The sequence below is a fragment of the Macaca nemestrina genome, unplaced genomic scaffold (genome assembly GCF_043159975.1).
Source record: "Macaca nemestrina isolate mMacNem1 unplaced genomic scaffold, mMacNem.hap1 Scaffold_511, whole genome shotgun sequence".
Classification (NCBI taxonomy): Eukaryota; Metazoa; Chordata; class Mammalia; order Primates; family Cercopithecidae; genus Macaca; species Macaca nemestrina.
The window spans coordinates 1-27,882 of record NW_027257693.1 but is presented as its reverse complement, the minus strand read 5'-3'; the positions used below and the strand labels follow the sequence as shown (position 1 = coordinate 27,882).

Below are 27,882 nucleotides of genomic sequence, written 5' to 3'. Positions count from 1 at the left end.
ATACGTGAGCCACTGCGCCAAGCCTATGTGTCTTGTTTTTAAAAACACAGACGTTGGCATAAGATAAACACGGTTGTCCACCGGTAAGTATTTAGGTTGTTCCCAACCGTTTCGATTAATCAATGCTGAGTTCTAATTCTTGCATATTTGCGTGAATATGTTCATAGGATGCATTGCTAGAAATGGAATTGTGGGATCCAGGGTTCTGCGCATTTTAAATGTTGATGGGTGTTGCTGGATTCCCTTCCATTAGGGCCATACTGTTATCTCACTGTCAATGTGTAAGGGCGCCTATTTCTATTTCCTTGCCAACAGTTTCTTCTCAGCTGTTTTCTTTGACATCACACACACACAAATAGCACCCTTGTTCCAAAAACATGGACATTCTACATTTCTCCTTAAAGTGTGCGCACACTGACTGAAGCTCTGTGTTGCAGTGATGTGTGCTGCTAGGATTGTGGCTCTGTTTCGAATTTGCTAGCCAGACTATGACTTTCCAGTCAGGTAATTTTTGTTTTGTTCATGCTGTTGCTGAGGTTGCGCTGTGTGAATTTCCCTCCACTGCCCAGCCAGATTTCCTTTCCGGTGGGTGGGCTTAGTGTCTCATCCGGCAGCCCTGTTTCCTAGTGACCTGGGCCGAGTGTCTCATCCAGCAGCCCTGTGTTCTGGTGATCTGGGCTGAGTGTCTCATCTGGCAGCCCTGTTTCCTGGTGATCTGGGCTGAGTGTCTCATCCGGCAGCCCTGTTTCCTGGTGATCTGGGCCGAGTGTCTCATCCGGCAGCCCTGTTTCCTGGTGATCTGGACTGAGTGCCTCCATGGGAAGTTGCACCCATCTTCTCCAGTAGTGCATCTTTTCACAGCAAGCAAAACATTTTCACCACGTTTCTAGCGGGACAGGCACTAGCTCTTTTCTGGGCATCAGGAGACCTGGCTTTGTTCTGGTTCAAGCAACAGCTGGTGAGTTACCAAAGACAAGTCGCATCTGGCCCCTGGTCCTTTGCTTTATAAGCAGAATCACAGTCCGAGTGGGCATCACTGCCCTGGTCTCTATACGGGGCTGAGTGTTGTGGGGATGATGGCTAAATGTCAGGGTGCATTTGCGCCACTAGGGGATTACAGGCCAGCCAAAGACACAGGAGGAAAGCTAACAGCCCCGGGCAGATATACAGAACCAGAGGAGTGTGGAAGGGTGGTTCCAAGCTCCTTGGTGTGATTGATGTGATCACAATAAACATTTTATCTCTAAGTCTTGGGCCATTGGACCAAGAGAAGAGAGAGCTGGTGTTGAGTTGTAGTGAGAGGTGTGTGGTTCGTGTGCCTGCCGAGCCTGGCTTGGACTCAATTCCATTGAGTCCCATTCCATTTTACCTTCTGTTTCCACCTTTTTCCTGCTCCTGCTTGTTTCTCCAGAAAAAAATGCAATAAATTCCTTTCAAAAACTTTACAAAAGTCATAGATGCTTATTGAAAATAGTTCAAATGCTATGGAAGACAGAAAGATAGTGAGTGTTTTTCTGTTGTGTGTTTGTATGAATGTGTCTTTGGGGTAGTCACGATTAACGCTGGGTGTATTTCCTTCCAGATCCTTTCCAGTGTACCTACAAATATATATGTACACATTCTAAAAAACAAAATAGTACCTGATAAACATTGAGTCCCCCCACTCCCACTCAGCAGTCTACATGGACATCCTTTCATGGTGATACGATGAGACCTGATCGACTCCTTTTGTTCGCTGGAGTCGCAGGTAATAATAGCTACAGATAACTCACCTTCAGTGGGCATTTACCATGTGACAGGGTCTGTGCTCCAGGCAGGCTACATGAAGTGGGTCTTAAGGCTGTTTACAACAATGCTATGGGTGAACACAGTAATTGTTAACATTTTGCAAGTGATAGAATTGCAGTAGAGAGAAGCAAAGCTGCTTGCTCCAACTCATGGCACGATTCCCGAGAGAGAGAGAGAGAGAGAGAGAGAGAGAGAGAGAGAGAACACTTTTAAAACAATTCTTGTTATAGTAGGTGATTTATGATCATTTCAAGAAATAGTGCATTCAGTGAATACATTTCAGGGTCTGGTACAGTCTGGGAGCTGTTCCTGAAAATGCACTGGGCTAGAGGTAAAAGAGTGGTCCATTGTCCCTGGGCCCCTAGTGCAAGGAGGGAGGTCCCGCGGAGAGGGGACATGGAGAGGAGGTCTCTCTGAACAAACCGTGCAACATCCATTTCTGCTGAGTCTGGTCCGAGGTCTGGTTCTTTTTTTTTTTTTTTTTTTTGAGACGGAGTCTCGCGCTGTGTCACCCAGGCTGGAGTGCAGTGGCGCGATCTCGGCTCACTGCAAGCTCCGCCTCCCAGGTTCACGCCATTCTCCTGCCTCAGCCTCCGAGTAGCTGGGACTACAGGCGCCCGCCACCACGCCCGGCTAGTTTTTTGTATTTTTAGTAGAGACGGGGTTTCACCATGTTAGCCAGGATGGTCTTGATCTCCTGACCTCGTGATCCACCCGCCTCGGCCTCCCAAAGTGCTGGGATTACAGGCTTGAGCCACCGCGCCCGGCCTGGTTCTTGACATGAACACTTTTCAGAAATACTTGGTTTTGATTTTTATCACGGCTTACCTGAGCAGCCATGGTTTCAAACTGCCTGGAGATGTGGTCTGGCAGGCCAGTGCTCTGCCCATCCTTCCGGCTCCTGCAGGAGGGGAGTCATCCTGGACTAGAGGGCTTCACCTGTAATCAGCTATCTCATAATAAGTGGATTTGATGCTGGTTTCGCTAGGTCAGGAAATTTCCCATTTGGAAGGAAAACTGATACTTGTTTTTGGGTTTTGCTGAGGAGCCACAGGGTTTAGAACAGAGACTGGAAGTTTGTTGAGACGCACGTGAGTGCACTCAAACATCTTCCATGAAACATGGAAATAAACAGTGTTCCAGAGAGGTCCCTGGCTTTGGGATAAAAATATTTCTGTAACAGAATGGCACTGGATGTCTTCTGTATCTTTTTCTCTGCTATTTTGGCAAGTTTTATTTGGGTGTGTGTCTACTGTACAGAAGGTATGACATCAGTTTTTGCCACCAAGTATTTAACAGCTGTTGGTACCTCCTATGTGGGTCACTTTTGTGCCGTGGTTTCTTTGGGGAAATTGTAGGTCTCCTACCCAAAGCACATTGCCCATTTCAAGGTACTCCTGGTTTCTGAACACCTGTGGCAGTGCCTTCCATGTGGGTGAAGCCAGCCGAGAAAGTACCCCTCCCCAGGAGTTGGGGACTCGTGATTGCCAGAGTGAGGAGGCTGGGGATGGACCCTGGACTAGATGCTACCCCCTACCCACCCTTTTTTCCATTTGTAAGGGACAAGGATCCAGGAAGGAAAGTATCAGCTTACAAAGGCTTTTGTTACAATTAATCGTTCATGTTCTTTCTTTTGGTATCTTATTCTCTGTTTACATTTTTTTAATTTAATTTTTTTTTTGAGACAGAGTCTTGCTCTGTCACCCAGGCTGGAGTGCAGTGGCATGATCTCGGCTCACTCCAACCTCTGCCTCCCAGGTTCAAGTGATTCTTGTGCCTCAGCTTCCTGAGTAACTGCGATTACAGGCATGTGCCACCACATCCAGCTAATTTTTGTGTTTTTAGTAGAGACAGGGTTTAGCCGTGTCGCTCAGGCTGATCTTGAACTCCTGAACTCAAGTGATCTGCCTGCCTCAGTCTCCCAAAGAGCTGAGAGTACAGGTGTGAGCCACGGCGCCCGGCCGCTGTTTCCATTTTGTAATGCTAGCATCACCCCAGTGTAGGGTGGCTAGGGGTATTTTTCTTTCCTGTTTCTTGGTGTATTTTCCTCTACAGCATTGATCACTCTTTAACATACTTTTTGGTTGTCTATCTCTACCTACAAAAATATATGTTCCCTGTTATATCACCAGTGCCTGGCACATAGATAGTCAGTCCATATTTGTTAATGGATGAATGAATGAATGGGCTGAAAGAACCTTATTCTTCTTTCTTCTGTCACTTCACACCAAATGCTTTTGGAAAATGCTATGTGAACAGGGATCGTAAGCAGGAGAGGTTACACACATGGCTGTGGGATAGCCCATCATCCTCAGAAGGACGTGGAGTACTTGAGTGGAAATGATACAAGATAACTTCTTCAGGAAATCAGCCAAGTGTCACAGCTTTTCACATAGGCGTGTGATGTTAGTGTATGTGTGTATGAAGAGCTGTCGTGGCCTAGAATCACGGGCTTTTAGATCCCTTGTACAGATAGAAAAGTAAAGGCAGAGGCCCAGGAATGCTGTAGGCCACCGAGGTAGAGTCCCTGTCTGTCCTTCTCAGTGTCCGGTCACTTCTCACTGCACTCCCCTCTTTACTGCTAAAGCCACCTTCCCTGACTCTGAATGTGTAACCACGAGGGAGAAAATGTACTCCAGGCTCACAGTTTGTGGAGAAAAAGCCCAGCAGCTGAAAATAATGTTCACGAGTTTGTACCTAGAAAAAGTGGCCATTTCTATCATGTCTTTGAATATCCCTGTTTCTCATACATTTTATAAACAAGACAGTAGAAGGAGATTCGGGAACAGCCACTTTCGAACAAGGGGGAAAAAATCAAACCTAGAGCATTCCAGTTCCTGTTTTCTTCTCAGTTTAGTGCTGAGGCACTTTAGCTTCCTGTCTAAGGGACTACTCAAATCTGATTAGAAGCCATTGTGGGCTGGTAATTATCTGTCATTTTAGGAAGACAGATGCAGCACCAACTCTGTTCCCTAATAGCAGGCGTATTAATTTCACATTTGGATGGCAGGAGAAGCAGATGGCGAGGTGGGATAAGCGTTCAGATGCTTGGTCATTGATAGCTTTTTTCTTCCAGTATCACATGGGGATTTGGGACCCGGGAAGCCCGCTGAGAACTGATGGTTATCTGTCCCCTAACCAGCTGGGTTCTTTTTCCTCCTGAGCTCAGAAAGATTGCTCCTACTGCAGCCAGGGAAGACAGGTTGTTGACTGGTTAGAAATCATGGCAGGTTATTTTCTCCACCCACAGTTCGCAGTTGGAAAGCAGAGCTATCAAAAAGTTGTCTTCTCTGTTGTATTTCAAATCTGGGTGTTAAAAAAATTATGTAAGCAAATTAAGCATTTCTTGAATGGTAGTTGTGTGTGTTCTTGATGCGAATGAGAGGTGCATTCCCCCGTAAAATCCCTGGGACTTTATAGGAGGATGTGAGCCTTAGAACAGAAGTTGGTTTTCTAGATGATCACGTAGACATGATGCTGAGCACTAGACAAAAATGTTGATTGAAGTGATTTAAAAAAATTTTGTCTGAGTTCAGATTTTACACCAATATTTAGAAAATCAGCAAAAGAACTTGTAGGAATTTCTCAGGCATCCAGTTCAGCCCCCTGCGCACATTGTCATAAAATCCGAGTGTGTGTACAGGGAGACGCATTCCTTTCCGTTCTCATCACAAGTCCTTCCCTGGCTCTGCACCTGCCTGTCATGCGTGTCCGTGTGAAGAGACCACCAAACAGGCTTTGTGTGAGCAATAAAGCTTTTGAATCACCTGGGTGCAGGCGGGCTGAGTCCGAAAAGAGAGTCAGGGAAAGGAGATGAGGGTGGGACTGTTTTATAGGGTTTGGGTAGGTAAAGGAAAATTGCAGTCAAAGGTGGGTTGTTCTCTGGCAGGCAGGAGTGGGGGTCACAAGGTGCTCAGTGGGGAAGCTTTTTGAGCCAGAATAAGCCAGGAAAAGGAATTATCATCCCTTAAGATAATATCATCCCTTAAGGCAAGGACCAGCCATTTTCACTTCTTTTGTGGTAGAATGTCATCAGTTAAGGCGGGACAGGGCATTTGCACTTCTTTTTTTTTTTTTTTTTTTGAGACGGAGTCTTGCTCTGTCACCCAGGCTGGAGTGCAGTGGCCGGATCTCAGCTCACTGCAAGCTTGTGATTCTACAGTTACTTCAGGCCATCTGGGTGTATACCTGCAAGTCACAGGGGATGCGGTGGCTCGGATTGGGCTCAGAAGCCTGACATTGGCCTCTTCCCTACCTTCCCTACCTTTTCCCTCCTGTGTGGTTCTCTCACAAAGTGAATGGCCTCAGCCACAGCTTCTCTGCAGCTGCATCAGACTGTGGCGACAGGAGTGGTGGCTGCTGCAGGGCCTGCTGTCCCCACGGAGCCCAGTCTTGCTTGCCGCTGCAGCCTGGTGATCATTTTGCACCAAAAGTATGTAATTCTACAGAATGAGAGCCCACATGCTGGGGTTGGAGGCCTCTTTATCACGGTGCTCTGCATATTTTAATCTTGGGTAGAAAGTATGGGAAAGTATGGGATACATGTGGTTTGATGTCAGAAGGACGTTGTGAACTTGACGTGGACTGAGGATGCTCAGGTGCAACGGGCACCCCGGCTTCATTAAATGAGACTTCCCCATCTACCTGCCAGGCATGCACAGGTGTATGGCCACATCTTTTGTGTTATCCTTATCTAGAGTGCGCCTTGTCGACATGCTTCAAGTTCCATGATGATATTCTGCCTCATAGAGTAGGTCCCAAACCGCATTCAACACAGAAATGTACTCCTGCTATTCTACATAGAAAGTGCTTTCATATACCAAGTGGGAGAGCAGTCCTAAAATCTAGGCTGGAATCACAGAAGGAAGGCTTTGGGAAGCAACAGATTCCCTAATCCAAAGCGGGTTTTTGATGAACCTAGAAACAGGACCAAGAGAAGTGAATTTGCCTAAGGCCCTGACAGTGTCTCACGGTAGCATTTGAACCTAGCAGTTTCTTGACCTATTTCTTTAAATGGTTAGTCATGCTTCCTCTGATTCCTATAGAAACGTATTCCTCATTCATTCTTTTGTTTCAGTGAATTCTTGCGGTGCTACCACGTAACAGTATTTGAGTCAAAATGTGGCAGTGTTGATCCCTTTCCAAGGTTTTTAGTTGCACAGTTTTTCAAAGTTGTGCTCACAGTTTCTTGTTGGTTGCAAGGTGTCCTTTCAGAAGCCAATTGTGTGGTGTATTTACGTTGATTGTTGGAGGTAGTTTGGTTAGAACCTACTTCGAGTGGCTGGCGTGGGCCTGGGGACAATGACAGCTGCCTGCTTCGTGGGCAGAGATGGAGTAATTGCTTCCTGGGAAGTACCATCCTCCTGGCCACACTCTCCAGCCCATTTCGTTTGTGTGGGTTTCCTCGCATCTGCACGTTTCTGGCTTCGTGTGAGTCTCATTTATTTTAGCATATGACTTCAGGCTGTGGGGAAGAATGGCCATTTTAGCACAGAGATGCACACAAAGGAACAACTGGCTAAATGTGACTGAAGACATTCTTAGGGCGGTTTCATTTCTTTCATTCTGTAACAGGCAATCTGGGAAGCAATCTGAAAATGTGGCCTGCACTGTCACAGCTCCTCCCTGCAGGATTGCAGATGTTTGGAGATTGTAGTGATGACTGTTATCATTGAGAAGGGCATTCTCACAGGCTCTAATCAGTCCGGATTTATTCCATGTTAATTTGTTAAAGACAACTGTATTTCTAGCCAAATCCATGGGAGACGTTTCTCCTGGCAGTGTTGCTGGGGGTATTCCCGTGGCTTAGTCTTAGGGCAGCGCACGCCTTTGAACACTGCTGAAGCTGTGAGTACCCAAAGCGCACCGGAGTACTTTTGTCATACGGGGTGTTAGTCACTGATACACGTCTCAGTCAGACCTGATGGATTCTTGACCCCTTCCTTTTCTAATTTTTTAATTTTTATTTTTTATTTTTGTGTTTTAAGAGCACAACCCCTCAGGTGGCCACCATGAATCTCTGGTGTTTTCGGTTGGCTGCAGCCTATTTGCCACCTCTGGTTCAAACCTACTCGAAGCCTGATGATGCTTGCCTCGGTTGTTCTGCTGTGTGACCTCCGCGCCCGCAGGGTTCAAGACTGTCAGAGCTCGGAGCCACCTTCACAACTACCAGGGTTTCCGGAACCTCCTTTCTCTAGCCCTGGGGATGGAAGAGATGTCATCAGAGGTGAAGGCTTATTAGGTTTCCATGCCATTGATAACGAATGAGGTTTTCTTTTATATAAGGGGAGCTTCTTATGACGTGCTCTAGTAGGGTAAAGAAGCTTTTGAGGTTTGCTTTCTCTGGAAAGAGAATTTGTGATCCTGCTGTTGCTTTCAACAAAAATAGAATTTGCATACCAGTGCATGTTGTATTACTGAGCACTGGCTGACAAATGGTTCTTAACTCGTCATTCACTCCACCACTGTTTCTTGAATGGCATACGTGTGCCAGCTGTAGTAGGAACTTGCTAGACTCTAGGACTAACCCTTATGAAATAGGGGTCCTGGGGGAAGCAAATGCATATAACTATAAAGGTTGGAGGGGATATCAGAGGGGGTGCCTGTAGGTGCAAAACTTTGTTCATTCATTGCCCCATCTAGGAGGTTTTGTGTCTTAGCAGCGTGTTCCATAGCAACACATCCCTCTATCAAAATGTTGATCATATTATTTTGAAATTCTCTGCTTAGGTATGTGTTTTTCCGACTAAGTTTAAAACTGGTTAAGGACAGGCTATGGCGTATGTATTATATACATCTACACACACACACATATATTTATATACATACACATTACCATATAAATAAACAATATATATTTTTATATATATGTTCATATATATATATTTCCCTCTCTATATATACATACACATCACACACATATATATACACACACATATATATGAAATACACACACAGACACACACATACTTCTACTGCCAAGCACAGAAAGTCAAAACTAGGCAAGAGTTCTTTTAGTGTTCATGAAAAAATAGATGTGCTTAGTCGAGAGCGTCCTTAAGTTGCCAGGGGAAAGACAGGATGGATTCACAAAGGGAGATAGTGTTTTTTTGTTTTGTTTTTTTTCTCTTTGTTTAACTCTTGAATTCGAAATAATTCATACTTATTGAAAAGTTGCAAAAGTAGTACAGACAATTCCCATATACTCTTCCCTCAGATTCCCCAAACCTTTCACCCCATTTGTACTTTCTCTCTCTGTGGATATAATTCTTTTTTTTTTCTGAAATATTTGAGAGTGGAAGGTAGAATGCAGAGCAGGGTGAAAGGCGGAAGGAGACAGGTGAGTTGGGAGGCTTTTTTTTTTTTTTTTTTTTTTAACCTTCTGAGATGGAGTTTCGCTCTTGTCACCCAGGCTGGAGTGCAATGGCAGGATCTCGGCTCACTGTAACCTCTGCCTTCTGAGTTCAAGTGATTCTCCTGCTTCAGTCTCCCGGATAGCTGGGATTACAGGCGCCCACCACCATGCTCGGCTAATGTGTTATATTTTTTGTGGAGGGGTTTCACCATGTTGGTCAGGCTGGTCTTGAGCTCCTGACCTCTGATGATCCACCTGCCTTGGCCTACCAAAGGGCTGGGATTATAGGCGTGAGCCACTGTGCCTGGCGATTGGGAGGCTTTTGCAGTAACCCAGAGCGCTATGATGAGAGCTGGACCTGGTTGGAAATGATAAGAAAGGTGAGAAGTGGTTAGGTCTGGCACATATTTTGAAAGAAGAGTTTAAATGGGTTGGATGACAAGAGAGAGAAAAAGAAGTTTTAAGAATGATGTCAAGGACTTTGGCCTGAGTAACTGGAAGACTAGAGATGCTGTTATTGGGATCGGGAAGACTATGGGAGGAGTGGGTTATAGCAGGGGGAATCAAAAGTGTGTTTTCGGCATGCTAAATTTGAGGTCCAAAAAGGGATGTCAAGAAGTGTTGGCCGGGCGCGGTGGCTCACGCCTGTAATTCCAGCACTTTGGGAGGCTGAGGCGGCAGATCACCTGAGGTCAAGACTTCGAGACCAGCCTGATAATTATTAAAATCGATCATTGATGTTTACTAATTAATCATATTATTGCTCCTAATACTGCCGGGGGTGAACACCTACCTGTGATGTTCTTCCTAATATCCAGGGACAGAGAGCATGATTTTCGTTTCAATACCACAGTAGGGGTACAATCACCCTGTGACACTGATCCTAATATTGAGAGGGGTAGAATATGACATGACTCCCACCATAGCAATGAATGGACAGCCACCCGGTGATATTACTCCTAATATTCACAGAAGCAGCATATGATATTACTCCCAATATCGCAGGGAGGGTACAGCTCTTCTGTGATATGGTTCCTAGTATCTGGAGGGGGAGAGGATGATCATAATTCCAGTATCGCAGGCTGTGTTCACCCACCCTGTGATATTGTTATTAATATCCTGGAAGGGAGAAGATGATATGACTTCCCATAGAGCAGGAGGCGTACACCCAGCCTGGGATATTGTTCCTAATATCCATGGAGAGGAGAGGCTGATATTACTCCCAATATGGCAGGGGGTGTACATCCACCCTGTGATATTCTTCGTAATATTCCAAGGCTGAGAGGTTGATATTACTCCTAGTATCGGAGACACCGTACACCCCTGTGTGATAGTCTTCCTGATATCCGGAAGGGGAGAAGATGGTGCTAATCCCCATGTCGCAGCAGGTGAACACCCACTCTGTGATATCTTTCAGAATTTGCAGGGGGAGAGAGGATAATTTCATTCCCAATACTGCAGAAGATGTACAAGCCCCACCCCGTGATATTGTCCTGAATATTCCAAGGCACAGAAGACGATGTTACTCCCAATATCGCAGAAAGTGTCCACCCCCCAGTGATGTTGTTCCCATGATCCAGGAGGGAGGAGGATGATATGACTTTCCACCCTTGAACCCTGCGATGCTCTCACCCTGCAACACCGACACCAGCTCAACCTGACATGGGCCCAGAGGTGCTGGCTGGGGGTGTTGATTGCTTCTCTTTTCTCCCTTGCCAGACTCAGTAGAGGAAGCTGAGACCGAGCAGCCTCGGGAACAAAATAGGTTTTGCCCGTGGCTCAGGCTTCCTCTGGTTATGAGCTGGGCCTTGGAGTAACGCCGGGGGAGGGGACAGAGCTGAGTACGGTGGGCATTGGATGCGGCTGTCACCCCTCTGTGGTGTGGGCCGGGGACTTGAGGGACATCGCCTGAGGTGGGCCTGAACCTCCCGTCTACTCTGGCACTGGAGGCCGTGGGGTCCCACACTTCTTCCAATGAACATGCTGACCCCCGCCTGGTCCCCGACCGAGGTGGGGCATCCTTTCCACTGCTGGGGCCCACATGTAGCTGTGGGTTCCTTTTTCATGACCTGGAGAAGCTACAGTTCACCCTGTGCTCCGCCTCAGAGATGGGAGGCCACACTGTCCTCAGCGGGTAGCAGAATTCAGAGCCTTAGGTTGCAGGGGCCTCAACTGAGGTCCTTGAAGGGTCTGCTCCTTCCTGAGGGGAGCCAGAGAGGAAGGGAAGGCTGTTGTAGGTTTGCCTCGGGGAGGGGGTGGTTCCACCCTCTGCCAAAGTCTCTGGAGCCAAGGCACGTGGCTCTCCAGCTGCCCCGGAGGCCAGGGTAGTGGCTGGGAGGGGCTGTGTGCCTCTGCCGGGTGGGGGAGATTTCTTAGCTCATCTAGTGTAGTCAAGTCAGACATTTGCCTCGAAATCGTATTTATTTACTTTTTTAATTCCAAGGCTTTACAGATGAATAAGGAGGCAGTTTGTATTGAAAATATTTTTTACGTGTGAGCTTGAAACAGAGAGTCTGTTTCAATCTAGGTTTTTCCTTCCCAGTAATGCCTCCTTTCATCCCAGGTTTTCCGACAGGAAATGCGCTTGTTTGCTCACCTCTGGGAGGGGGATTTGGCTAGGAATCCACCAAAGCCAGCAGGCACCAGTGGGTTGCTTGAGCAGGCTGGCCTTTGTTAACCCTTTAGGAACTGAGGGCTTCAGGTTTTCAGACCATCCAAGGTGAAGGTGGCCACAGGGGCCTGGAAGCTTTCCCATCCTTCCTGCAGGGATGGTCCGTTTCCCTGCACGGAGCTGGGTACATGGGTACAACACCCCTGTCCTGTGCCGTCGGTGGCTTTACCAATTTTGCATAGCAGCTTTTGAGCTGATCCATAGCTCTGATTGGCTGTTGAGGGTTTCATGGATTCCTGTACCGCACCGGGGGGCCCAATATGCCGACAAAAGTTGCATTTGTAGTTGTAGTGCTGCATATACATGGGTCCAGTTAGAAGGCTTTGATTCTTTCTAAAGGGAAAGGCATCTCTGAGGGATCACTGAGCTGACATAGTCTCCTCAAACCATGCTGTGAGGTGGCGACAAAGCAGGACAGAAGGGTGATTTTGTAGGAGAGTCGGGCCACGGGCCTGCGTGTTCTCTGTGTCCCCATAGTGCCGGAGTTCCTCCGTGCTCCAGGCCCCGGGTTTGCATTGCACATAATTCTCAAGGGCTCATGGCAAGCTGCGCCAGGGACACAGAGGGCGGGGATGCGGGGACCCTGCCCCCAGTGGACCAAGGACTCACTGCTGGACTCTAATCTGTCTAGGTGTTCTTGTGACTTGCAGAAATACCTCCGCCTTGCCTGGGCCCGGAGCCACAGGAGACCCTGCCGAAGGTGAAGAATGTTCTGGAACAATGCAAGACCTGCCCAGGCTGCCCCCAGCAGCCAGCGTCCTGGGGTCTCTGTGCGGCGTCCAGCAACGTGAGCTTGCAGGACCCCGAGGAGCCCTCCTTCTGCTTGGAAGCTGAGGACGACTGGGAGGACCCGGAGGCCCTGAGCTCACTGCTGCTGTTCCTGAACGCCCCCGGGTACAAGGCCAGCTTCCGTGGCCTGTATGACGTGGTGCTGCCATGGCTGAGTGGCATGTTCTGCAGCTTTAGCAACGAAGAGGAGCTGACTGGGTGCCTGGCACAGGCCCAAGGGGCAGCCAAGAAAGCTGGCCTCCTCATGGCCCTGGCCAGACTCTGTTTCCTTCTGGGGTGGCTGTGCAGCAGGAGACTCAAGCTGTCCCAGGCCCGGGTGTACTTTGAGGAAGCACTGGGGGCCCTGGAGGGCAGCTTTGGGGACCTGCTCCTGGTGGTGGCTGTGTACGCCAACCTGGCCAGCGTTTAAGAGAAGCAGAACCGGGAGAAGTGTACACAGGCGGTTCCCAAAGTTATGGCCCTGCTCCTGGGGACGCCCGGCAACATCTGCAGCACCGAGGTGGAGGGAGAGCTCCTACAGCTGGCGCTGCAGCAGGCGGTGGGTGGCCAGAGCCTGCCGGCCGAGGCCCGGGCCTGCTTCCTGCTGGCCAGACACCATGTGCGCCTCAAGCAGCCCGAGGAGGCCCTGCCCTTCCTAGAGCGGCTGCTGCTTTTGCACAGGGACTCGGGAGCCCCAGAGGCTGCGTGGCTCTCAGACTGCTCCCCACTCCTGGCTGACATCTACTCCCGGCTCCTACTCCTGGCCGCAAGTGCCTGTCCCACCTGGTGCTGAGCTGTGTCAAGGTGGCCTCATTGAGGACACAGGACTCGCCGGCCGGATCGCTGAGAAGCATGAACCTGGTGCTCCAGAACGCCCTCCAGCCCCACAGCCTCCTCACCCAGACTTCCCACTACCTCAGGCGAGCGCTGGCCTCCCTAACCCCGGGCACAGGCCAGGCGCTGCGCGGCCTTCTCCACGCCAGCCTGGCCCAACTGTACAGCCACCGTGGCTACCACGGCCCAGCCATCACCTTCATGACGCAGGCGGTGGAAGCCAGTGCTGTTGCCGGAGTCCGTGCCATCGTGGACTGCCTGGTGGGCCTGGCCTGGCTGCACGTGCTTCATGGACAGAGCCCTGTGGCCCTGAACTTCCTGCAGTCTGTCCAGGACGCAGTGGTGGCCAGCGAGGACCAGGAGGGTGTGATTGCCAACATGGTGGCCGTGGCTCTGAAGAGGACGGGCCGGACGAGGCAGGCAGCCGAGGGCTACTACTGTGCCTCACGTGTGGCTTGGGACCTGGGCCAGCGGAGGAACCAGGCAGTAGTGCTGGCCAACTTCAGGACCCTGTGCCTGCCCTGCAGGGAGTGTGGCCGGGACTTCACCCACGTGCTCCTGTAGCTGGGCCACCTCTGCACCCGCCAGGGCCTGGCCCAGCAGGGCAAGGGCTCCTATGAGTGAGCCCTTCTGGTCGCCGTGGAGATGGGCCATGTGGAGAGTGAGTGCCCCAGTTCCTCCTGCGCACCTTCTGGGGCCACTCGGGTCAGGGCACACTTGGGGTTTGTGATTCAGAAACAAGTGGTGGTTTTTCCACCATCGAAAGTGCTGAGTCATGGCCAGCAGCAGATGTTGGCAAGCGCCCTGGAGACAGGCGGTTCCCATGCAGGGCCAGGCCCTCTGTGCCCTTCTGAGGCAGCCAGCTCCTCCTGGTTTGCCCAGGGACCATCTTGCCTTGAGCACTGAAAGTCCTGCATGCTGGGAATTCCTAGACATAACCCTGGGATCAAGGCAGGATCTGCTGCGCTGGGACTTGGGGCCCCTCCATGAGCCAAGCCCTGAACGCCAGTTCTTGTGCCCGTGTTATCTGCTTGGTATGTCGGCAGCCTGCGCACCTGTCATCCCACTTCACAGAGGACACGGGCGGGTGATTGCCCAAAGCCGCAGAGTAGTTCATGCAAAAGCAGCTCGTTGTGCAGAGTGTGCCAGGCCCCACCCACAAATGGGGCTTGTGGGGTCCGCGGGTGACAGAGACTGAGCGTGGGAATGTGAGCTTCAGGCCACAGAAGCCGCAAAAGGGTGAGTGGCGTGATGGTGGGGCAGCACTTGGCCCCGGGTTAGGGAAGCCTCTTTTGTCTAGGACCAGAGGGTTGAGAGGATTTAGTCTAGTAATAGGTGGTGGATGAGGGGCTGGTGGTGGGGGAGGGGCTGGTGGTGTAGCCTGTGTGAATGCCCAGGGGTGAGCGAGTGGGGGTGAGTGAGTGGGGTTGAGTGGGTTGTGAGCGGGGTTGAGTGGGGTGTGAGCGGGGGTGAGTGGGGTGTGAGCGGGGGTGAGTGGGGTGTGAGTGGGGGTGAGTGAGTGGGGTTGAGTGGGTTGTGAGCGGGGGTGAGTGGGGTGTGAGCGGGGGTGAGTGGGGTGTGAGTGGGGGTGAGTGAGTGGGGTTGAGTGGGTTGTGAGCGGGGTTGAGTGGGGTGAGCGGGGGTGAGTGGGGTGTGAGTGGGGGTGAGTGAGTGGGGGTGAGTGAGCGGGAGTGTGAGCGGGGATGAGTGGGGTGTGAGCGGGGGTGAGTGAGCAGGGCTTATGCAGGGAGGTGCAGAGTTGGGAGTGGGTGGGTTGGGTGCTGGATGGTGAGCTCTTCTGGAGAGCTAAGCAGGGCCTGAGGCCTCAGACTGTGGCTTGGCCTTTTCCCCAAGAGCACTGGGGAGCCATGGAGTGCTATGGAACAGTCACTGCAGACTGAGCAGTGAACGGACAGTAGGTGGGCAGGGCTGTCCGAAATCTAGGCCACAGAGGATAGATGAGGAAGTTGAGTCCAGGGAAATGGCTGAGACAAGGGATACTGTTGTGGGTCCCCTCTGCCTTGCAGCACTTTGGCCATCCTCCCAGGATGGACGTCATGGCACAGTGAAACCACTCAGAGGTGCCTCCTGTTGCCTGGACCAGAGCCCTAGGGGCTGTGGTCAAATCTGCCCATTTCCCAGCACAGGCCTGGCACCCACTCCTGGCCCTAGGAGGGATGAGATTTTGGAAAGGACCGTGTGAAGGGGCCCCGGTCCCACACATCTGCCCAAGGAGGGTTGGGGGGTTCAGACCCAGGCTTCTTCCCCAGGGGCATTCTCTGACTGGAAGGAGACCCTGCAGGAACCCAGTGCCCCAGCCCCCACTGCAGCCTCCGGTGGCTCCTGGCACAATAGCCTGTGGCACCTCCTCGTACGAGGCCCTCCCCCGGGTGCTGGGGGATTCAGACTTGGAAATGCAGGCCAGGGAACGGGGATCATGCTTCCCTGTCTCCCCACCCTGGGCTGATCGGTCGAGGAGACCGAGGGCGGGGCTGATAGCCCACGTGCTTACCTGGGGTCATTTTTGAGTCACTTTCCGTAGTTTGTGTCCTTCTAGGAGTTTGGCTGTTGTGTCTAGATGGTCAGATTTGTTGGTGTACGATTGTTCGTAGTGTTTTCATGGAATCCTTTTATTTCTGTCAGGTTGGCAATAATGTTTCCTCTCTCATTTCTGATTTGAGAAACTTGGGTTCTTATTTATTTATTTATTTATTTATTTATTTATTTATATTAGAGATGGGGTCTCATCATGTTCCCCCAGGCTGGTCTTGAATGCTGGCCTCAGCGATCCTTCCCCCTAGGCCTCACAAAGCGCTGGGATGACAGGCGTGAGCCATGGTGCTCAGTCTGATTTTAGTCATTTGTGTCCTATCTTTCTTTTCTTGGTCAGTCTGGTGAAAGATTTGTCAATTTTGTTATTATTTTCAAAAAACCCACTTTTGGTTCTGTTGACTATCTCTTTTGTTTTTCCATTCTCTGTATTTTTACTTCCCGTTTCCACTCTTATGTTTATTATTTTCTCCCTTTTATTCGCTTTGGGTTTAGTTCATTCTTTTTTTAGTTTCTCAAGGTGGAAGGTTAGGTTTTTGATTTCAGATTTTTCTTCTTTCTTTGAATGTAGACATTTACAGTAATAAATTTCCCTTTCAGCACTGCCTTAACTGCATCTTGGAATTTTTGATGGGCTGTGCTATTTTTTTTTTTAAAGACAGAGTTTTGCTCTATTGCCCAGGCTGGGGTGCAGTGGTGCAATCTTGGCTCACTGCAACTTCTACCCAGGTTCAAGCCATTCTCATGCCTCAGCCTCCCGAGTAGCTGGGATTACAGACGTGCACCACCCCACCCGGCTAATTTTTGTATTTTTTTTTTTTTTTTTGTAGAGATGAGGTTTCACCGTGTTTCCCAGGCTGATCTCAAACTCCTGGACTCAAGCGATCCTCCCACCTCGGCCTCCCACAGTGCTGGGATGACAGGCGTGAGCCACTGCGCCGGCCCGGGCTGTGCATTTGTTTGCATTCTTCTCAAATTAGTTTTCGGTTTCCCTGATGGTCTCTTTGACTCACTGGTTGTGTAGGAGTGTGTAGTTTCCACATATTTTTGAATTTCCCACATTTCCTTCACTGTCGATTTCCAGTTTCATGCCAGTACAGCTGAAGAACACCTCTGCTTTGGTCTCAGTCCTTCTCCATTCACTGAGGCTCGTTTTGTGGCCTGGCACATGGTCCGTCATGGGGAATGTCCCGTGGGTGCTCGAGAGGACTGTGTATTCAGCTGTTGTTGGGTGGCGTGTGTGACAGATGTCCATTCGGCGTACCTGGTTTCCTGTGTGAATCTCCGGAATGTTTCTGACACTAGAAAATCAGAAGCTTTCCACCGTTCCCAGCACACTGGCTTTGGGAGAGGCCAGTGAGCCTGTGGGTTTGGAGACTGGTTGCATCAGAGAAGCATGTGTGGGAACGCCAGGGGCTGGCTTTGAATCCCATTCCCCCAACATGATGCCGTGTGTGGCAGACATGACGCTTGGCTTTGCTCTCTCAGGGTTCCATCTGCGACAGCGGCTACTTGTGCCCCTGGCCTCATCAGCTCAGGCTGAAGGCGGCCCTGGTCCTAGCCAGAGGGGCTTTGTGAAGCAGAAATAGATGGCCTGGTGCAGGGGCTGAGACTGGCCAGGACCTCGGCCCTGGGAGTTGTAAAGAAGGCCGGCCTGTACCATGAGCATCTGCACCAAGCTGTGCCCACTTCACGGTGTGCTTGGCATCTATCCTGGCACAGGTGCATGGCCTGTCTGCGCTCAGGCTCCCCGCCTATGGGGCCCAGGCTCACAGAGGTGTGAAGGAGGCAAGCACGGCGCAGGGGCCTCCGAGCCCAGCCAGCCTCGCTTCGATGCTGGGAGACTAACATCTTGCATTTTGTCTTCTGCCCAGGCCAGCTGCGGACCGTCCAGCGGCTGTGCTACTTCTACAGCGTCGTCATGCCCAGGAAGGCCCAGTGTGTCATCTACCATGAGCTCCAGCTCTCCCTGGCCCGCAAGGTGGCCGACAAGGTGCTGGAGAGGGCAGCTCCTGGAGACCATCAGTCAGCTCTACCTGTCCCTGGACACCGAGCGGTGAGGGCTGGCTTTGCAGTGGTGGGGGTGGGGGACAGGGCAGGGAGGGGGGCACAAGGAAGCTGGCCCAGGGCCCCAGCATCCCCTCTCCTTTTGATCATTTGGTTCCTTGGCATCAGATGCTTTGAGCTGGCAGCTCTGGGGTCGTCCCAGGGCTGCTGCTAGCCCATGAGTCCCAGCTTGAGCCTCCCTTGTTGGGTCAAAGGTCATCTCCACCCCAGCAGAGGCAGTAGGTGCACTCTGGACTGTTCTTCCTACTATGGTGGCTTTTGTCATCTGACCTGTGCCTGCCCCGAGTCCCCGAGTCTTCACTCCTGGCCTTCATCTGTCCCCTTAAAAGTGACCACAGCAGCCACCTGTGGCTTCTCTCCCACAGAAGACAGAGCCAATTGTGTCACCTGCTTCCCTGGGGCAGGGTTTCAAGGTCTCACATCCCATGTGTGGCCCACTCGACTTCCCCTGAGCATCCTGACCTGGTGGGGTAACCGTGGCCCTGGCCACCCGACCCACAGGGCCTAGTGACATTGCTGCAGTCACACCCCCTGGAATGTTGGACTTACTGAGAGAGCAGGGAAGGAGCCAGATTCCATGGGGACCTGGGAGACTGGCTCCAGTCTTGGCCTCAGGTTCACAGAGGGAAAATGGGCCAGTGTGCTAGAGCAATGTTTCTCAAAGTGTAGTCCCTGGACCAGTAGAGCAGCATCCATGTCACCTAGGAGCTTGTGGCAAGTGGGAGTTCTAGGGCCTGCCCCAGGCCTGTGGAGCCGGAAGGTCTGGGGGGCAAAGCCAGCAAGCTATAAGGGCAGGCCTCCGGGTGACTGTGATGCCTGCACACCTTGAGAACCATCGGCCTAGATAGCCTCTGAACACTAACGGCTCCTGGTGCGTCTGGAGAAGACACCGGCCATGTCTGGGAGGCAGGGGAGATGGACTAGCACACTCCTCCTGCCACAGGGCAGCATGATGCTCGACTCCCTCAGAAGGATGTCCTTCATCTTTTCCATGCCGTGTGTGTTCACCCTGGCCCTCCCAGCAGCCTGGGAAGGGCAGAACACTGCACACACAAGAGGGCCGTTCCCAGTCTGCACATGCCAGATTCATCTGTCACCAGACCCACGGGAGGAGGCAGACTGGTTCCAGGAGGATGAGAGCCCTTGTTCTGACACCTGTGTCTGATTCCAGGCCCTACAGATCCGCTCTGGACCACACCAAACGAAGTCTGGGGATTTTCATTGACCTCCAGAAGAAAGAGAAGGAGGCGCATGCCTGGCTGCAAGCAGGGAAGATCTATTACATCCTGCAGCAGAGCGAGCTGGTGGACCTGTACATCCAGGTGAGCGGCAAGGGATGCAGGAGGGCCCCTGTGCTATTCACTCTCTGTCCATCCATCCATCCGTTCATCCTTCCATCATCTATTTACCTGTTCATCCTTCCATCCATCCATCCATCCATCCATCATCCATCCATCTGTCCCTTCATCCATCCATCATTCTTCCATCCTTTTATCATCCATCTATTCACCCGTCTGTCCATCCATTCACCTGTCCTTCCGCCCATCCATTCATCCTTCCATCATCTATCTGTTTACCTGTTCATCCTTCCATCCATCCGTCCATTATCCATTCATCCATCCATCCATTCTTCCATCATCTTCCCATATACCTGTGGGTCCTTCCTTCCTTCCATCCATCCATCCATCCATCCATCCATCCATCCATCATCCATCATCCATCATCCATCCATTCACCTGTTCATTTTCCCACCCATCCATCCATCCATCCATCATCCATCCCTCCGTCCATCCATCCATCTATCATCCATCCATCCATTCACCTGTCCATCCATCCATTCACCTGTTCGTCCATCCATTCACCTGTTCGTCCATCCATTCATCCTTCCATCTATCTTTCCATCATCCATCCAACTGTTCATCCTCCTATCCATCCATCCATCCATCATTCTTCTGTTCACCTCTTTGTCCATCCATTCACCTCTTCGTCCATCCATCCATCCATCCTTCCATCCATCCATCCTTCCGTCCATCCATCCTTCCATCCATCTTTCCAATATCCATCCAACCATCTTCCATCCATCCATGATCCATCCATTCACCTGTCCATCCATCCATCCATTCAGTCATCATCCGTCCTTTTATCATCCATCCTTTTATCATCCATCCATCCATTCATTCACCTGTTCATCCATCCCTCCATCCATTCTTCCATCCTTCCATCATCCATTCACCTGTTCATTCTTCCATCCATCCATCATCCATCCTTCTATCATCCATCCATTCACCTGTTCATCCTTCCATTCATCCATCCATCATCCATCCATCCATCCAACCATCCATCCATTAGTCCATCCATCATTCATGCATTCCTTTATCATCCATTCATTCAGCCACCATCCATCCATCCACCTGTTCGTCCATTCATCCATCCATCCTTCCATCATCCATCCATTCACCTGTTTATCCTTCCATCCATCCATCCTTCATCCATCTATCCATTTATCCATTCATCCATATATCCATCCATTCATCTATCATCTATCTATCCTTCCATCATCCATCCATTCACTTCCTGTTCATCCTTCCATCCATCCATTTATCCATTCATTCATCCATCCATCCTTCCATCATCCATCCATCTTTCCATCATGCATCCTTCCATCATCCATCCATTCATCTGTTCATCTTTCCATCCATCCATCATCCATTCAGCCATCATCCATCCATCTGTCTATTCATCCATCCATCCTTTTATCATTCATCCTCCATCCATTTATCATCCATCCATTCGCCCGTCTATCCATCCATTCACCTGTTCATCCATCCATCCGTCCATTCATCCTTCCATCAACCATCCATCCACCTGTTCATCCTTCCGTCCATCTACCATTCATCCATCCACCATCCATCCATCATCCATCCATCCATCCATTTATCCATTCATCCATTTATCCATTCGTCCATGTATCCATCCATCATCCATCCATCCTTCCATCAACCATCTACTCACCACCTGTTCATCCTTCCATCCATCCATCATTCATCCATCTATCCATTTATCCATTCATCCCTCCATCCTTCCATCATCCATCCATTCATCTGTTCATCCTTCCATCCATCCATCATCTATCCATCCATCCATCCATCCATCCATCCATCCATCATCCATCCCTCCATCATCCATCTGTCCATTCATCCATCTGTCCATTCATCCATCCATCATTCATCCATCCTTTTATCCATTCACCCGTCTATCCATCCATTCACCTGTTGTTCCATCCATCTGTCCATTCATCCTTCCATCATCCATCCATTCACCTGTTCATCCTTCCATCCATCCATCATCCATCCACATATCTATTTATCCATTCATCCATCCATCATCTCTCCATGCTTCCATTATCCATTCATGCTTCCATCATCCATCCATCCACCTGTTCATCCTTCCATCCATCCATCGTCCATCCACCCATCCATTCATCCATCCTTCCATCATCCATCCATCCCTCCATCATCCATCTGTCCATTCATCCATCTGTCCATTCATCCATCCATCATTCATCCATCCTTTTATCCATTCATCCGTCTATCCATCCATTCACCTGTTGTTCCATCCATCTGTCCATTCATCCTTCCATCATCCATCCATTCACCTGTTCATCCTTCCATCCATCCATCATCCATCCACATATCTATTTATCCATTCATCCATCCATCATCTATCCATGCTTCCATTATCCATTCATGCTTCCATCATCCATCCATCCACCTGTTCATCCTTCCATCCATCCATCGTCCATCCACCCATCCATTCATCCATCCTTCCATCATCCATCCATCCTTCCATCATCCATCCTTTCTCCCATCCATCCATTCACCATTCGTCCATCCATCAATCATTCATCCATCCACCCACCAGTCTACCTATTTTTTTTTTTTTTTTTTTTTTTTTTTTTTTTGAGACGGAGTCTCACGCTGTTGCCCAGGCTGGAGTGCAGTGGCCCGATCTTGGCTCACTGCAAGCTCCGCCTCCCGGGTTCCCGCCATTCTCCTGCCTCAGCCTCCTGAGTAGCTGGGACTACAGGCGCCCGCCACCGCGCCCGGCTAATTTTTTGTATTTTTAGTAGAGACGGGGTTTCACTGTGGTCTCGATCTCCTGACCTTGTGATCCGCCCGCCTCGGCCTCCCAAAGTGCTGGGATTACAGGCTTGAGCCACCGCGCCCGGCCCAGTCTACCTATTAATCCATCCCTCCATTCATTTTTCTGTCCATTTGTTTATCTATACATTCGTCTGTCCACCATCTATGCATCCACATGTACATACATCATCTACCCTCCACCCATCCATACATTATCTACCCACCCATACATACATACAGACATACACACATCATTCCACCCACCCACCCGCCCATCCATCCATCCATCCATTCATCCATTCATCCATCCAAGCATTAATCTATCCACATACCCATCCATCCATCCATGTGTCTACGTCTCCTCATCCATTCATCCATCCATCCACTCATTCCTAAGCCACTGCAGAGCACCTGTGGTGTGCCTTTTCCCTCCCTCCAACTGGTTCCTTCACATCCTCCCCCAGTGGCCAGCATCTTCTCCCTGAGGGCAGAGGCGTGGCCCCTCACAGTGCACAGCACCTACTGGTATACAGCACATGCTCAAATAATGTGACCACTCAGTTAACACACAGAAGAACTTGCTCCAAGCGACATGTGGCACATCTCCTTACAAAACGAATCTATCATAGTGGCTGTTTTCAGAGGCTTTCCCAAACACAGTGTGATCTGGAACAAATTGTGAAGCCCACGAGCCTGGTGAAGCTTTCATTATTGAGCACCTGCTGTATACTTCCTTGAGCTGAGGAGAGGGATCAAGAGCTCATGGTCAAGAGGGGACCAGGCCCACCCACAAACACTGCTGCTGTGGCAGGGATGTAGCAACGCAGAAAGGAGCCAGTGGCTGGGCTCCCAGCAATCTGGGGGCCACGGAGACTGGTTTGAGTGCAGGGGGAGTGGGCTAGGGCTAGCCCTAGTGGTAGGATTCATAGGTGTCGGGCTCCTGGGCTGCAGCTGCTCAGTCACCTCCTGGCACTCAGGTGCATCAGTTCATTGTCCTCATGCCAGTGGTGGGGGCAGCCCTGATGCACAGGGTCTGAAAAATGCTCAGGTGTACCTGGAGTGTGTGAGAGGAAGGAGGCTGGCAAAGGTGCGCGTAGCCACCTCGCCAGGTGTGGGTCTTGAGGAAACTGCTGTCTCCTTTCAGGTGGCACAGAATGTGGCCCTGTACACAGGCGACCCCAGCCTGGGGCTGCAGCTGTTTGAGGCAGCCGGAGACATCTTCTTCAATGGGGCCTGGGAGCGGGAGGAAGGCATGTCCTTCTACCGGGTGAGCTGGCCTGTGGGCTGATGTGGGTGGGCCTCAGGGGGGCACCTGGAGGGCTGAGGCCTCCCACCTGGAGGCAGGGCCACCCATGCACATGATTAGTTTCCAAGTGGTCTTACCGGGAATGATATTGACCGTGCCCCTGCCCGGGACAAATGCTCAGGGCCTGGACGTGACAATGGCTCTACCCTTGTACCTGACGACCTCCAGCAACTATGAGTGGGAAATCCTGTCCCCATCTTCCAGATGAGGAAACTGAGGCTTAGAGAGGCACAGGGACATGTCAAAGGACACACAGCATGTCAGTGGGAGGCCCAGGTCTGCGTGCACCCCGAAGTGGCACGGCTTCTCCCTTCCTCTGAGCTCACGGTGTGGCTCGGCCCTGGGCACAGATAAATGTGGTGTTTTTAGAGCAGAGAGGAGTGCTGGCTCCCCCCAGTCAGACCCCCGGGGCCCAGGTGGGAGAGGCTGGTCTGAGGCTGTCGGGTGTAGCTGGATGGGCCTCGGGTGACTCTTCAGCCCCCAACTTGGGTGTCTGAACTGTGTGTTAACCCAGAGCACAGAGCTGTGTCGAGGTGCAGGGGTAGCTGGGGCGTGGGAAGCTCCAAGCACATGTTTGAGCTCTGAGGAGGGCGCTGGGCAAGGTGGGTGCTTCGGGAAACCTGGCCCCACCTGCCTGTGTGGTAGGACCTGGCCCTGCCCCTGCAGTGACTACGGGCAACCATAAGGCGGAGCTGCAGCTACAGCTGTGCAAGAAGCTGGTGGCACTCCTGGCCACACTGGAGAAGCCCCAGGAGGGCTTGGAGTTTGCCCACATGGCCCTAGCACTCAGCATCACTCTGGGTAAGTCCCCTGAGCCCCCACCCTGCCAGGACCCACACTTTGCCAGAGCCTAGCCTCCAGGTCTGCAGGCCAGGAGCTGAAACAGCTGCTGGATTTTCCTGGTCTCCTGTCCAGGCAGGCAGATCTGCCCAACTGGCTTCCTCGTCCGGCCGTGGGGCACAGCCCGGGGTCTCTCACACAGTGCAGAGCTCCCTGCCTGACTGAGCTCTGCTTCCTCTACCTGTTCCCGCTGCTGACCACAAGGGCCGCCCAGTGTGCCCTCTGCCTTCCAGACATGCCAGGCATCTCGTTGGTCCCTGTATGTGCCAGGCTGAGTGGCACATTCCCTTTCTCTTGTGCCCTTCCCACCCTTATCAACCACATGGCTCTCTGGCTGATAAAATCCAAGTTCCCCTTCCAGCAGCCTGCTCCTTAAGGCCGGGCATCCCCTGGTGCTGTGCCAGGGTTGTCTGTCCCCCTCCAGAGACAGGGAACCCTATGCAGGCCACATGTCCCAGCCCCTTGTGCCCCGTGGCCCAGTACACAGTAGGTGCGCAGCTGACTCCCCGAGGTAGGGGTCTCTGATCGTGACACACCCCAGAGGAGTTGGATGTCACGTCTGTGGGTTGCCTGGAGCCAGGGTGCCCGGGAGCACCTGGACTGCATGGCTTTTGGGCTCCCCTGGTGAAAACCAGTGAGCAAAGGCAGGTGGCTATGTGTAGGCACAGAGCTGGGCCATCCAAGTCCAACTTTACCAAAGCCTCACAGTAGACAGGGGCAGGCCTTATTAGTTCTGCTTTGCAGATGGGAAAGTGAGTCTGGGAACCTGGAAGGGAATGGCCAGAGCTGCCCAGGTGACCACAGGTGCCTGGCGGCAAGCCAGGTGTGCTGCCTGGAGTCTGCATACCTGCTCCGGAGGGGCCTGTGCCCTCCCTGCCCCAGGGAGCCACATCCTCACACCTGCCCCTTTGGCCTGTACCCCAGGGGACCGGCTGAACGAGCGCGTGGCCTACCAACGGCTGGCCACCCTGCACCACCGGCTGAGCCAAGGCAAGCTGGCGGAGCACTTCTACCTCAAGGCCCTGTAGCTCTGCCACTCGCCGCTGGAGTTCAAAAAGGAGACCCTCTACTACGTGAAGGTGTACCTGGTGCTCGGTGACATCATCTTCTATGACCTGAAGGTGGGTGGGAGGGGCAGGACTCGGGGTGTTCCCGGCCCCCTTGCAGTGGGATCTCCACCCAGAACCCAGAGGCCTGGGTTCCAGCCTTCCTTAGGAATGGCCCAGTGGCCTCCCTGGAGCTCTGCACCCAGCAGAGGAGAGGAGGAGCCGGCAAGGTTAGCAGACACAACCCAGCTCCCAAGATGGCCAGGCCCCACCCTCAGGAACTCAGTCTCAGCCAGGGAGGCTGACACATGAGTGGGCAATGGTGGCCTCTGGGTAAAGAAGGGGGATTGTAGTCAAGGTGGCCCTCCTGGAGGAGGTGACACCAAAGCTGAGTCTTGACAGTCAAGTGTCAAGTTGCATTTAAGAAAGAAGACAGGGTCGGGAGAAGGATATTTCGGAGGACGGCATCATCCTCACATTGAATCCACGTTGCAAGATCCAACCCAAATACTGGCGCCTCCTCTAGGAAGCCTGTGCAGGGTGTCAGGCTGCACTGAGCAACTCCTTCCTGGAGTCCTGAGACACCTTGAATCTTCACATGACCCAGGAAGGGTGGGGTAGGACCAGTGTCTTACCATTGGGTTCACAGACAGGGAAACCCCAGCTCAGGGCAGGTGCAGTGGGGCGGGGCCCCAGCCAGCCAGGCCGAGGACTTGCTGGGTCGGGTGTGTCTCGAGGGGAGGTGCTGTGCTCCCTCTGCCCCCAGCCCTGCAGGGGTGGAGAGCTGGGACTGGCAGACTCAGACCTGGGGTGTCTCCACCCCTCTGCCCAGCAGGCACCGCCCCTCCTCAGCATCGCACCGGCACCGTGTCAGTGCTCCTTATGGGCTGAGGGGCCAGGACGCTCCAGTCCAGGGTCCGAGATCTTGGGGGCCTTAGAACAACATGAGGAGCTGGGGCAGCCCTAAGACCCCGCCCCGTATCCCCCACCGCAGGCCTGGGGCTGCCCGGGAGGCCCCCGCCCAGTGCTGGTGACACCTGCTGGTCAGAAGTGGTCCCTGTGGCCTCCCAAGTCCCAGCCAGACAGGGAGGTGTCAGGTGTCAGGCCCAGAGGGACGCTGCTCACCGCTCAGGGGCTCGCCTGGGACCCAGGGGGACGGGCCTGCCAGAAGAGGCCTTTATCTCTCTTGGTCAAGCCTGCCGCCCACTCCGCCTGTCCAGGAGAAAGGAAAGGGCCAAGTAATACCTGAGAGGCCAAAGTCCACGGTTGGGGTCGAGGGACAGAGGGCCTCCTTCACCTCCTTCCCACGCACAGCCCTCTGGGCCTCATCGTGACTATGCTGTCAGCGCAGGCCAGCTTCCCACAGGGAGGCCCCCTTGGAATTCCGCAAGGGCAGCTGTCTTTCCAAGGCTATACCCTCCTCCTTGTATAGGAGGCTCTGGACCCAGGGCCCAGAGGAGTGGGAGAAAAAGCCGGGCTGGATGGAGCCTGGAAGGCTGGCAGAGAGGCAGGGGTAAGTGGGCATCTTTGCCAATTGCCTCTAAAATGGGGTCCCCTTTAGTCTACACGTGAGAGTGAGCCCTGGAATAGAGTGGATTAGGTGTGTCCTGGCTCAGCCCGCCACTCACTAGCTGCTGCACACACTACAGGCACATGGAAATGTACACGCAAATGCACACGGGCACAGGCACACACACACACAGGCGCACACACAAGGACATACACAGGCACACAAACACGCACAGGTACATGCCCAGGCACACGCAGAGACTTATGCATTGGCTGGCTCCTTCCTGTTTCGTTGGGAAGCCCCCACCCCTTCAGGAAGCCTTTGCCTTCCACCCCCGGCTGAGTCTGGGGCCTCCTGGGCCCCCCACAGGCTCCTGGGCTTCCCTCTGCCACAGCCCGGGCCACCCTGTGTGGTCAGTGTTCACTCCCAGGTCCCTCAGACTGGGAGCAAGGACGTTAGGCTCAGTCACGCACCCAGCACAGAGTCCAGTGTTCGGCTGGGCCGGGGGCATTGGATGAGCGGTGGCGGTGACTCGGGGCCTTCTCACGCTCCTGCTCCGTGTGTGGGGCGGGGCAGTGAGGGAATGGACTGCTGCATCTTGGACTTGGTCATTGGCCCTGGGAGCCATCTTGAGGTGGTAAAGAGGGACAGGCCAGGCATGGGTCTTAGAGAGGTTCCTTGGGTGACCCCCATGTGGAGGAGGCGCCTGGGGAGAAGCCGGGTGGGGGATGGGAGGGTGAAGGAGGAGGTCTGGGAGGCGGCATCCCAACCCAGGGATGGTGAGTCTGAGCCAAAGACGCATTGAAAATGGGAGTGGATGTCTGGGGAGTCACACTCCGTCAATATTTCAGGGAACATTGCCAGAGAGGACCCCTGTGAGATGGTTTCGTACCTGGCCTGGCCCGTGGAGGGCCTGGAAATGGTCAGCATGGACAGGGGCCAGAGGGGAGCCTGGATCACTCAACACCGTGGCCCTGCTGTGGCTTGGAGCCACGGGTCCTGCATG

The 27,882-nt window shown here is 52.2% G+C and overlaps 1 pseudogene; it reads left to right on the top strand.

Moving 5' to 3' along the window:
- Window positions 1-581: 581 nt before the first annotated feature.
- LOC139361471 (SH3 domain and tetratricopeptide repeat-containing protein 1-like) lies at window positions 582-27,839 on the top strand (annotated as a pseudogene).
- Window positions 27,840-27,882: the final 43 nt, after the last annotated feature.